At 48.9% G+C, this 12,864-nt stretch overlaps 1 long non-coding RNA gene across 1 annotated transcript in view; it reads right to left on the bottom strand.

The window, feature by feature from the left end:
- Positions 1-1,023: 1,023 nt before the first annotated feature.
- Positions 1,024-12,864, bottom strand: part of LOC103015957 (uncharacterized) — a 70,052-nt gene continuing 58,211 nt past the window's right edge. The window contains exons 4-5 of the long non-coding RNA XR_452437.2: positions 11,597-11,724; positions 1,024-1,122 (exon numbers count right to left, since the gene is read on the bottom strand). This is a non-coding gene — a long non-coding RNA (uncharacterized LOC103015957). The remainder of the gene's footprint in view (positions 1,123-11,596; positions 11,725-12,864) is intronic.

The raw sequence follows: 12,864 nt of genomic DNA, 5'->3' as shown, positions 1-12,864 counted from the left end.
TACCAGCTTGAAGCTTACTCCTTGAAGCTCTGTGTGTGTGTGTGTGTGTGTGTGTGTGTGTGTGTGTGTGTGCATGAAGGTATGTGAAAATAAACAAAGAAACACCAGGTCCTGGTGTGCCTGCAACAGAGTCAAGCTAAACGAAAGGCTTTGTCCTCAATACACACATACATACTCATGTTCACATTCATTCATTCATGCACACACGTTCTCACACACATGAAGTAGCCTATGTCCACACACAGGGCCAAAGTCACAGGCACAAAAGCTCACTTACCCACACATACATATGCACATGCACTCACACGCACCTCCAGGCCTGAGCAGGGGCCACCTCCTGGGTCCCACGTCTGTCCCCCTCTCCTGACAGTGATGGTGCCATGTCAGGAGCACTCGGAGGTCGATTTCCAGGTATAGTAGTGCCACATGTTTCTATCCTGGCCAGTATGTGGCTATCTCCAGATCTTTCCGTCCAGATTCCTGGAATTATGCTGAGCCTTCCCTCCCACCTGTGGCAACCCATTCCCAGAACAGCCTCAGGACAAATGAATCACCACAGTGTTTGTCATCTTGCCACTGGGTAGCTTCCATCTCTACCTTACCTCACAGGATGTGAGTTGCAGGACCTCCTTTTTTAGTTGAAAGGTGTCTTAGAGATCATCCCTTCTGACCTCCTCAATGTGTAGAAGGGAGACTGAGGCTCAGAAAGGGATAGGATTTGCCCAAGGTCACCCAGCAAGTCAAAGGCAGAGCTGAACTTGAACCCTAACTCTAGGGCCAGGGCTCCTTCTACCTCATGGCCCCCAAAAGAAGCCCCTCTCTTCTACTGGAGTCCTGATCCTACTAGTGGGCCTTCCTGGAAATGTTAGGGGGGAAGAGCACAAGATAACAGCTACGAGTGGCCAAGAGTGCCCAGTGACACGCTGACCACAGTCAGGAGGGGCCAGGGGTGTTGCTGTCCAGCCTGTGAGATGCCTCCACACACTGCCCTCATTTCCCCATGCAGGCCCCTCAAATGACTTACTATTCCTCGGTCCCTGGAGCTCAGGGTGATGGAGCCAGGGGAGGCAGTGGGCAGAGAGGCAGGCAGGGAGGTGGCCAGAGCTCCAGCACCTCCTTTTTCTAGAAAATAATATATAACTCAGTCATTCCATAAATCATCTTTTTTGCTCCCCATGCCTGCTCTGCCCCCACCAGGTCCACCCATTCTCCCTGCCTGGTGTCCAGATCCATGACAAACACAGGGGTACCAAGAGGAATCAGAGCTGGGGCTACCACCTCCCCCCAAAACCCACCACTGCAACCCAGCGTGGGAGGAGCAGAAAGAGCTCGGTGGAGGGGTGCTTTCCGGAAGAGGGGATACCCCAGCAAGGCTGGCAGGGGTTAGCCCCGTGGAGGGGTGGGGGGGAGGGGCATTCCAGGAAGAGGGCACGCAGGTACAAAGGCCAGGAGGGGAGAGCACTCTGACGGATCATTTAGCATGAGTGGGGCAGAAATGCAAGAAGGAGAGGAGTCAGAAGAAAAATACACAGACACCATGGAGGCAGGAGGAGGGCAGTGCTGCGGGAGGGTAGCCTGGGTCCCAGGCGCACTCTGGTGGTTCTCAGAGCTGAACCTGATCCCAAGTCAGCCTCATCACAAGCCTGCCAGAAACAGCGTACTAAAGAAGAACAAGGTCAGTCCTCCCCTACTACCAAAGGGGAAACTGAGGCCCAGAGAGAGGTAGACACTTGCCTGAAGTCACATTGCTGGCAGAAGCAGTGTGAACAACAGAACCTCAGCCCCCTAACTAATGATCTGATTATCAGGTCAAATCATTCCTCGCTGCTTGCAAGTTCTGCCCATCCCAAGATGGGGTGTCAAGACGACCCTAGTGAGAGTGGTAAGAGCACAAGGTTGTGGATGGTGGTAGCTGTTCCTTACAGGAAACAGCCCACTGAGAGCAGAGATGGGAGCCCCAGAGAGACCCGTGGCTAAGCAGGTGTTGGTTCCCATGAGGCCGGATGTTCCAGGCAGTACACAGCTTGAAAGTCCAGCTCTGAGGCTGGGTGAGGCCCTGAGCCCGTGGAAGGCTCTGGAGACAGAGGAAGCATCTTCATGTCCTGTCTGTTGCTGTGTATACTTGGTCAGGAGAGTTATCTCAGGAGAGAAGAAGCAATTATCTTTAGGATATTCTGTCCTATACATTATTCAGTTGAAAAAAGAATGTCACCTTTGCTGTAAAAATCGATTGTAATAAGGGAAATACTTCTACACTCAACAAAATTCTCAGCCTCAGGATACACAAGCATCAATTAATAATGCCGTCATTCCATCTTTTGTCACCCCCCACTCCAACCCCAATTCAACAGGAGGACACAGGGTCAAAGAATCCCATTGTGGGAGGGACAGGAAATACCCCTCGGGGAGGGGGCCCTGTGCTCTGCTAACAGACCACTCCCTAACTTCCTGGGGCAGCACCAGCCATGGCACAAAAGTAGGGAATGGAGCAGGTTATCCCAGAAGACAGGCAGAGGGGACCTTGCCAAAGTCCCAGCAAAATCCCTTAGCTGTCCAGCTTAGCACAGGCATCAGCAAAGGGACCCAACACATAGCTCTGCCATCTGTAAAATAATGAGGGAGTTGGCTCTTCCAGCTATTATGTTCTGTGATTCTGGAGTCTAGACCCGGTTGGCAAACTATAGCCTGCAGACCAAATCAAGCCCATAGCTGTTTCTGCATGGCCTGCGAGCTAGGAATTGTTTTTACATTTTTAAAGGGCTGTAAAAAAAAGAAAGAAAATTACAAGGAAGGCTATGTGACAGAGACTGTATATGGCCTGAAAGACCTTAAATAAACTATCTAGCCCTTTACAGAAAGTTTGCTGATTTCTGCTTTAGATTATGTTGGATCTGTGCTCCTTCCCCATTACAGTTCATAGAACTCTCTGGAACTCTGTGGGATAAGTAGGATTTCTCACAGCTGTGCAATCCATGTTTAATTCTCTCTCCTCCACTGTCCCGTGGCTCCAAGGCACTCCTAGACCCTAGCATGTAGCAGATCTTTAGTCTGAATGAATGAAGTCTATGCTTCTTGCATCCCTGTAGCCTATATGCACACTACTCAGGCTGAAAAATTACTCCTGCATAATGGAGACTGTAACCATAGGCTTATTTTATCCAATTAACCACCACTGAGGGCTTTACAAGTATTCCATGCTAGGCTGGTGCTCAGGGCTGGCTCTGTCCACCAGGAGCTCACAGTCCAATAAGAAAAATCAGACAAGTTATGATAATACAAGCTAGACCATGCAGAAAGGTAGAGAAAGTGAAACGCACACACAGAAGAAGGAAGCAATTAAATCTGAGCAGAATTAACATGCCACTAGATAAATGGGCAAAACCAGGAAAAGAAAATTCACAAAAGGGAATATACTCTAATAAAGCAAATATATGAGAAAATCTTCAGCCTTACCAGTAGCCAGAAAAATGCTAATAAAAATTACAGAGATATATTTTTATGATTATTAAAATAGTAAAAAAATCTATTTCAAGTCATAATGCCCAGTGTTCTCAATGGTACAATGAAAAGGCTCTCTCACACAATGGGAGTGAATTGAATAACTCTTTGAAATCAATTTGGTAATAATATCATATATAAAAATTACGAACTTTGTGATCCAGTCATCCCACTTCTAAGAATTGGACCAAAGAAAATAATTCAAAATAAGGAAAAGTTTATATGCTAATACATGCAATGACTACTGTAGCAGTTATTTGGAGGCAATATAAAATCTCACCATGGGATTCTCTTCCCAGGATCCCTTTTCTACACCAGCTACCGGGTTATTCAAGGATGACCCACATTAGTAGAATGTGACCCTGCCCCTAACTACACAAAAGGAGTCTGCTCCTGAGAAAGAGGGACCAGTCTCTGAGGGGTGGCTGAATTATCACATGTAAAGCTTGGGCATGGTGTGTGGGTGTTCTCTGCCACGTGAACAGGAAAATCAGAGGAAGAAGATCAGGTGGGAAAGAAGGAAGGAATGAAGTTGACACAGACACAGGATAATACCTCATGGCATTTGCATCCTTGTTCTGGGGGTCCCCAAGGCCCAGCCAGAAGCCTACCCTTGGCTTCTGTGAGATGCCCCAGTATCATCTGCATAAAGATTCCCTTTCTGTTGAAGCTTGTTTAGGTTGAGTTTCTGTCACTTAGAACCAAAAGATTAGTAACACACAATGGAACAATGCACAACCATTAAAAACTGTGATGAAGACTATGGAAGCAAATGGGAGAAAAGCCTTTTGACCTAATAAGGATAAAAAAGAAATCAGCTACAACATTACAAGCATGCTACATATTCAAAGCATGTGGACAGGACTTCCCTGGTGGCACAGTGGTTAAGAATCTGCCTGCCAGTGCCGGGGACAGGGGTTCGATTCCTGGTCTGGGAAGATCCCACATGCCGCGGAGCAACTGAGCCCATGCGCCACAATTACTGAGCCTGCGCTCTAGAGCCTGTGAGCCACAACTACTGAGCCCGTGTGCCACAACTACTAAAGCCTGAGCACCTAGAGCCCGTGCTTCACAACAAGAGAAGCCACCACAATGAGAAGCCCATGCACCGCAACAAAGAGTAGGCCTTGCTCGCCGCAACTAGAGAAAGCCCGTGGCAGCAATGAAGACCCAACGCAGTCAAAAATGAATAAATAAATAAATAAATAAATAAATAAATAAATTTATTTAAAAAAAAACACGTGGACAGAAAAACTAGAGAGGAATACATAAAATGATAAAAGTTGTGCCAGCAGTGGGATATTAAGTGATTATTTTCTCTCTTCCCACACTGCTGCATTGCTTTCTTAAAGTTAAGAAAAAATTCTGAGGAGATGAGTCATAAACCAAAACACCTGTGATACTGAGTGAAATAATGCCTGTTGCCCAGACAGAGGGCAGATACAGGGTCATGGAACCCAATGGAAGGATATTTTTATTACCTCCACTGGAAAGATCAGAGAAAAAGCCATGAAGGACACAACATTTGAAATGGGCTTTCAGCAATGAGAACAAGGAGCAAGGTATCCAGACAAAGAGGGAATTGAAATGGAGAGAAAGAGAAACAAAAGCTTGGAGGTGGAAGGGCACCATGTTTGGGGAAAGATGAGCCATTCCCTCATCTTTCCCTAAACATGCTAAGAGCAGAAGGACAGAGTGAAGATCAGTAGGAAATCAGGTTACACTGCAGAGGTTTTAAAGTAGCCACCTTTGGGCCACATTGGCCTAGTTGTTTTTTATTCAGTCAACATAGTGATCACATCTTTCTAAATTAGTTGCTATGCCTTTCATCTCTAACCCTACTCCTAAATTCTGCATTGTGATGCCAGACCTGGGACTCTGTTGTTGTTGGGTTTGACCAGTTGGCGCCTCCTTAGCCTCTGCCAATAGGGGGCACTAGAGGGAGACCACAAGGTAAAGGAGAGGGGGAAACACACACTGCAGGTGGGAGCATTTGTTTATTTGGCTTTAACTTATGGGGTTGACTGTTCACATACTATATGATCCAGCAGTCCCACTCCAAGATATGTCTTTGAGAAACTCTTCCATACGCACTGGTAGACATGTCCAAGAATGGTCATAGCAGCATTATTCATCAGAGCAAAATACTAGAAGCAAACCAAATGTCCAGCAGCAAAAGAATGGATCAATAATATGTGGCATTCCACACAATGGAATATTATACAGTGGGGAAAATGAATTAACTATAGCTACATGCATCAACACAGATGGATTTTAGAAAAAAAACACTGAGTTTAAAAAAGAATTCACAGAAGATAATATAGATTATAATACTACTTAAAGTTCAAATGCTGGCAAAAGTAAATAACGTATGGCTTTGGGATCTATACATGTGTGCTAAAACTATTACAAAATAGGAAGGAAATGACAAACAACGAAATCTGGGTCGTGGTCACCCCTGGGGGAAGCAAGGAGATAAGATAGGAAAGATGCACCCAGACACATGCAAGAATGCCAGGAAAATTCTAGTTCCAAAGGTGGGTGGTGGGTCACAGGTGCTAATTTTACCATTATGCTTTTCCATGAGTAAATACATCACAAATATCTGTGTGTGTATAGACATATATGCATATACATACAATTACATAATAAACATCTTGAAAAATTCAATCACAAACTAGTTTGTGACCAACAAATAGTATCCCTAGGTGGTCTCTGTGGGCTCTGCCCCCTGCTGAGGGCCAGGAGTGGATGGAAGATGGTGGGCTGGACCCTGGCCAGCACCACATCCAGGCATCCCACCTGTCTGCTGCATCCACAGGCATGGCCACTCCTGAGGGGAGCAGGGAAAGCCCTGGCCTGGAAGTCTGCGCCCCTGGGTTTCCAGCTCTGCCTCTAATTACTGGGTGACTTTGGTCCGGCCCCCCCGCCCAGCCTCAGTTTCCCCATTTGTTCAATGGGTGGTCAGAGCAGGTGCTTGCTCAGAGCCTTTGTTCTTAGTGTTATTGACTGACCTGGTTCCTTGATGGCAAGATCTGCTGGGAACTTGATGGTCCTGCCATAATAACCTGGGGAACTTTGAGCAAGTTACTTGACTTCTCTCTGCTTAGTTTCCTCAAGTGTTAAATGAGGATGGAACTAGTAACTGTCTCATAGGGTTTTTGTGAGGGTTGAAGGAAATGAAACTTGTAAAGTATCTAGCACATAATCTAGAAAGAGGGAGTTCCTAATAGATGACAGCCATGGTGAGGAAGACCAAGCAGCCAGGTAACCACACCATGCCTTAGAGGGTGTCCTCCCACATTGCCACACTCCAGGAAGTGACACCCAGCCAGGCTATTTCCAGCTTTAGCTTTAGCCATAGCTGAAACTGATCACATCACTCTTGCCTTCTCTTTATTACCTCCTCAGCCTGGCATCCAATCCCCTCCAAAGCCAAACCCCAACCTCCTGCCCTGACTTCTCCCTCATGTCACCCTAAAATGTGGCTCATTCTTTGGATGCTCCCTCTGGCTCCTGCACCACTCCCATCCCCTATCTGGGACATCATTTTCCCAACCCTGTCTCTCCTGGGCCAAAATTCTCTTCCATTGAGGTTCAGTAGGAATGGGCCCTCCTCCAGGGAGCCTTCTCTGATTTCGGCAGCTAGGGATATAACCATGCCCTTGCCCCACACCCTCGACCCCTCACACCCGCCCCAGCTTTTTGTCCCTGTCTCAGGACTACAAGCTCTGCACCCCAGCATCGCAGCTGTTTGTGTCTGCCCCAGCTGACAGAGAGGCCCTGGAGAGCATGGCTGCATCTGACAGTGTCTGACTGTAGTCTGCTACACCGGCGTGGATTATGGCTTCACTTCAAAAGGAGGGTGCTAGTCCTATTCACGTCCCTTGTGGATAAGAAGCTTGAGGTTTGCTCCATGGCTCACAGGGCACAGGGACTATTTCATGCTTTCTATAATAAAGCCCATTTGCCCACACATGTCCATGGTCGACAAGAAATCCCTCCACCTCCCTTGGATGGTACAAGAAGCCCCCAGGTTTACACAGTCCAGGTCTTGGGGCCGCTGCTCCTCATGGTCACAGCTGCCTACGTTCTTGCTCAGACCTGTAGGGCCATCCAAAATCAGGTCACTCTGCTGGTCGTTCTACTCCCTTCTGCCCCAAGAAATGCCATCAGGGTTGGGAGACAGTCTCTGCTGAGGCTCCTGGGGTTCCTGGGCTCCCATGCAGTCACCCCCACCCCAGGCCACTCCCCCAGGAGCCACCCTGTGGTGAGGTTCAGGCCTCCCCATGCAATTAGGAACCCACCACCCACCAGGGTAGAGAATGGGGAGGGAAAACAGGTAGTCAGTGTATCCTAGGGTTGCGCACTCCTTTTTCCAACCCCCAGAGCACAAAGCCTCACACCCTCTCCCCAGACGCCCTGGGGTCACCATCCCCATTCAAGGAGAGCCTCAGTTAACCTCCACGAGGCCAATTCTCTACTCTGGCCAGAGGACACAAGAAAACCTGCTTCCCTCCCCAATGAATGGTTAAACAAAAGGCCCAGACCTTTGGAAAAACAGACAGGTTCCTCCCTGGGTAGAGAGATATCAGGGCTATGGTAAAGCCTGGGGAGAAAATGCTTTTGTTCCTTCTGCAAAGCCTACAGTAGTCAACAAAACAAGACACCAATTAATTTCTCAGTAATTCTGTCTGTTGCATAGCCAGTGTTAGCCAAAATCCAATCTAGCTTACTTTGAAAGAATAATTCTTATCTGCCCCATCCCATAAAATACAAGCTAAAAGGAGAGAAAGCTGCACACAGCAGGTAAGTAATGATCTTCAGAGTGGCAGGAAAAAGACTGTCTTCTCTGTGAGAGAGTTGCTGAAATGCTTCCTGGTTCCCTCTGAGCTCTGTGGTTGGCTGAGGAATGAGCCCAGAGATAACCAAGCCCTCATCCTGGAACCTGGGAATGTCACCTGATATGGCAAAGGGGCTTCACAGATATGATTACGTTAAGGGTGTTGAGTTGGGGAGATTATCCTGGATTATCTAGGTGGGCCCTAAATGTGATCACAAGGAAGCTTATGAGAGGGAAGCAGAGGGAGATTTACACAGACCAGGAAAATGCAATGTGACCTCGGAGGGAGAGTTTGGAGTGATGCAGCCACAAGCCAAGAAACGCCCACAGCCACTAGAAGCTGGAAGAAGCAAGGAAATGGAGCATCCCCTGGAGCATCCTGAGGGAATGGGAGTTAGCCTGATAAGCTTCAATTTAGACTTCTGACCTCTAGAACTCTAAGAGTATAAATTTCTGTTTCTTAAGCTACTAAGTTTGAGGTAATTTGTTAGAGCAGCCACAGGAAACTAAGACAAGCCCTGACTGCCAGAAACCTGACCTCAGTGACAGCAACTTTCTTAGCCTTGGAGGCCTGGATAATTAGTTTCCCCTGACTTATCTACAGGGGATAAAGAATGTGCATCTAGGAAGAAGAAGGGAAGTGAAACTGAATAGGTAAACTGAGGTCAGATCATGAAAGACCTTAAATGACAAGCTAAAGACTATGGTCCTTACCCTGAAGATTCTGGGAAGCCATAGGTTTGCAATAAGGAAATGATATGAATAGATTTTTAAAAAATACACCTCAGTTCAGTAGAGAAGGAAATGAGAAGCACAAAACCATATGCTAGGATACAGGAAAGAGGTGGCTGCAATAACACAGGGAAGAGATGAGGATGAATGGAGCCTGAAAGAGAGGTCAGGTGGAGGAATGCCCACAAAGGCCTTAAATCTGGCAGAGAAAATGAAGAGAAGGTATGCAGGGCAGCAGGTAATTTCCAAAAAGGACAATGCAGGTTCCGTCTTATTTAGATGACATATACAGGAAAAGGAAGCCATTTGATCACACCTTTCTAGATATGTTTTTAAATGGCAAAAGCCAACCAAAATAATTCACTTTAAAAGAGAAACTCTTTTAAATTCCAAGAAGACCAGCGCAATTCTGACTGATCCAACGATCAGGGAAAGCCAGCTTGCACACTCACTTTTGACCCAAATTTTGAAGAGCATCCAGCTGCATTTCACATGGGCCTCGTGTGGTCAACCCAAGCATGCAGATGTGGGGCTTTTACAAGGGAAGTGACTGGGGAAAGAGGAAGATCCTTCAGGCTGGGATGCAGGAGCTCATGGGTTCAGTCCTGGCTTTGCCACTGGCTGTGTGGCCTCAGGCAAGTCCTTGCCCCTCTCTGGGCCTGTCTCCCCCTAGATCAGCAGTGTTAAAACTGGGTGGCAGAGCTCTCAAATTCTGAAGAGGCACCCAGCGGCCATACAGTCCTGGGAACTGTAGGGAGAGGGTAGGAGTGCCTCTCGTGCCCTGAGGAGGGCTGGCCATATGTTGTCTTCCTTTGGCTGACATTTATTGACTACTCACTATTTGCCAAGCACTGTTCTAAGGCCTTACTTATAGTACGTGTTTGGCAGATGAGGAAACTGAGGCACAGAGAGATAAAATGGCTCGTTCAAGGCTGCAGAGCTGAGAGAGGACAGACCTGGGATATGAACACACATAGTCTGGCTCCAGGGCCTGTGGTTTCAGAGGCTTGTTTCATGTGCCAGGCTATGTGCTCTCCCTCCTCTGTGCTCACAGAGCTCCAGGTTGTCCTTCATCTCACCCCTCTAGCACGCTGTCCACTTAGCCCTTCCCGGCCACACTGGGAGCACTTTGAGGATCAGGACTGAGTCAGGTTTATCTCTGTCCCTCCACAGCACAGCCTGGCCATGGGCTTGGCTCTTGCTGACTGTTACTGAGGGGCTATCGAATGAAGCTTTGAATGGAGTCAGAGGGAGCCCAGCAATGAAGTGGGTTCTCTGCCCACTTACTGGGCACTCCCTCTGTACCAAACCCCTGTACTGGTGCTGTGGACGAAGAGAGGAATCCAACAGGCCCCTGACCTCCAGAAGCCCAGCCTGGCCAAGTAGACAGATCTGGAAGCTGATAACAAAACCCTGTATGCTACTGTCTAGTGTCACCCAGACAAACCCCACTGTACTGGGGAAATAATAACGGGATCATACGAAATCTGCCTGTGCCCCTGACAGCCACCACACCCAGCCCCAGACTTGGAGCCTGGCTGGCCACGGGGGAGGGCAGGCAGAGGGCGACACCGGCAGGCCAGCCCCCCTCCCTCTGCCACAGAGGGCCCTTCCTTCCATCATTCAGCCAGACACGATCAAGCAGTGCCGGGGCTGGCCCTGGAGGGCACAGACAAGATGGATCAGACACATTCCCTGCCCTTGGGGATGCCCCAGGCCAGTGGGCATGGTGAGCTGCAGACACACAACTGCCCCACTAACACACAAGACTCAGACACTGGCAAAGCACCTCCAGATGCCAGGTTGGGGAAACAGATTCATGGATCACAACTGCTAAAAACACATTTAACCAAACCTTGATTTTACAGGTACAGAAATTGTGTGCCAAAGTAGGGAGGGGGCTTGCCCACAGTCACACAGAGACCAGTGGCAGAAGCAGGACAGGAACCCAAGCATTCTCTCCCTCTTCACACCCCACTCCTTTCCGCAGTTTGGAAGGTAGAAATCTTCCCCCAATCTCAGCAACTGCTCTCCCAGCAGTTGCTGAGATTTGGGGAGCAACAGACAAAAGAACTCCATGCTCCCATTCCTGACACCCACCTCCCAGGCCCACATGGACAGCAGCCACAGCCCTGGTGCAGCCGCTGCTCTCACACCCATCCTAGGCCAGGGCCTGCCTGGGGACCTGGCCCCTGACCTTCACATCTGCTCCCAGAGCCCCAGGACCTTGTCGCCTGCTGAGGCACTTCTGTCCAGGGCGGGAATCTTCGGGAAGGGGAGGAGGAGGAGGTGGGAGCTCCCACTTGCTGAGCACCTACTAGGGGCTGGGATAGTGCTAAGACCTTCCTGCATGTTGTCTCCATTCATCCTCACGACTCTCGTCTAGGTGGGTAGGATGACCCCGTCTTTCAGATAAGGAGACTCAGGTTCAAAGAGGGGCTGCCGGGGTCACCGCTGGCCAGTCACCAAGCTCTGCAAGCGAGAAGGGGACTCGGCATCACCCTAAAGACCTGCGGGACTCACCGTCCATTTGTGAACACCATTTCCTGTAGCTTTGTTCCCTCAGTCACGGCTGGGCTTCCTTCTACAAGTGCAGGACTCCAGGTTCACAAAGCATGCTCTCATCAGGCGTTTCTCTGAGCCCCAAAGTCCTGTGAAGGAAGAGTGGGGAAGTCAGCCTCCCGTTTTACAGATGAGGAAGCTGGGGCCCAAGAGCCAATAGGTGGTCAAGTTGACCCAGATCTCCCCAGCCAGAGTTCTCTGAGAACCCTAGACCCAAAGTTAGTTTTTGCCAGGAATTATTTTGGGGTTCATTGTGATCCTGGGTTGAGATGGCAAGAAAGGAGAAAGCTGCTAATAGCTTTTCACCAAGGAGGAGAGGTAGTACGGGCATGAAGCAGGGTTCAGGGTGGGTCAAGGATTCCAGACAGAGACACGTGGTCTGGGTCCCTCAGCCCTGACTCACACTATTGGCTGGACCCAGTCGTTCAGGACCATGGGTGTCCCCAGATGGAGTCAGCATCGTCACCTAAACAGGCCTCATTCTCAGGCCCCATTCTCAACCCCCTTTGTAGTACAAGTAGATGCTATAATGGGTTGCAGAGGGCTGAGCACAAGCCGATACTGGGAGAGTCTTGCCAGTATGTTGAGGCAACAAAAGCGGCTCCCAGAGGCAGTGTGTGTGGTTGGCAGGAGCATGGGCTCTGGAAGCAGATGGAATGTAACGTCAGGTAAGGGGCTTAGCACCCAAGAACCTCAGTTTCCTCATCTGTAAGATGGGGATGATAGGTACCACCTCCAAAAGGCTGTGAGGACTGATGAGTTAATGCACGTAAAGCACTGAGCATGGTGCCTGGTGAGCAGGGAGAACTCAGGGGACAAGAGCTGCTGGGAGTAGTAACAGCAGCATGAGTGGTATCAACAGTGGTGTCCCGGAATGGATAAAGGCCACAGGTTTTGGACTGGGTCTGCAGGGCCTTGGGGCTCTGAGGAGCTACCCCAGAGCTCAGGGGCCACTAGACATGGTGGAATCAGGAAAGGCTGTACCTAGAAGGGAGCAGAGCCTGGGGCAATTCAACTAATGCAGAGGCTACCTTATCAAGTATGTAAATAATGAATATCATAAAAAGTAGGTGCTTGATGGTGGCACTCTTAGTATAGTACAGTCAGCAGTGCCTCATGGCACCCTGCCTTTCCCCCCATGCAATGCAAGGGGTCTAGGGATGTAGCGAAGTGCCAAATGTTTTTGCTCATTCCCTGTTCCCAGTACCTAGCACAGAGCCAGCCACCTA

The sequence above is a fragment of the Balaenoptera acutorostrata genome, chromosome 6, assembly GCF_949987535.1.
Source record: "Balaenoptera acutorostrata chromosome 6, mBalAcu1.1, whole genome shotgun sequence".
NCBI lineage: Eukaryota > Metazoa > Chordata > Mammalia > Artiodactyla > Balaenopteridae > Balaenoptera > Balaenoptera acutorostrata.
This window is presented reverse-complemented; position numbering and strand designations above follow the sequence as displayed.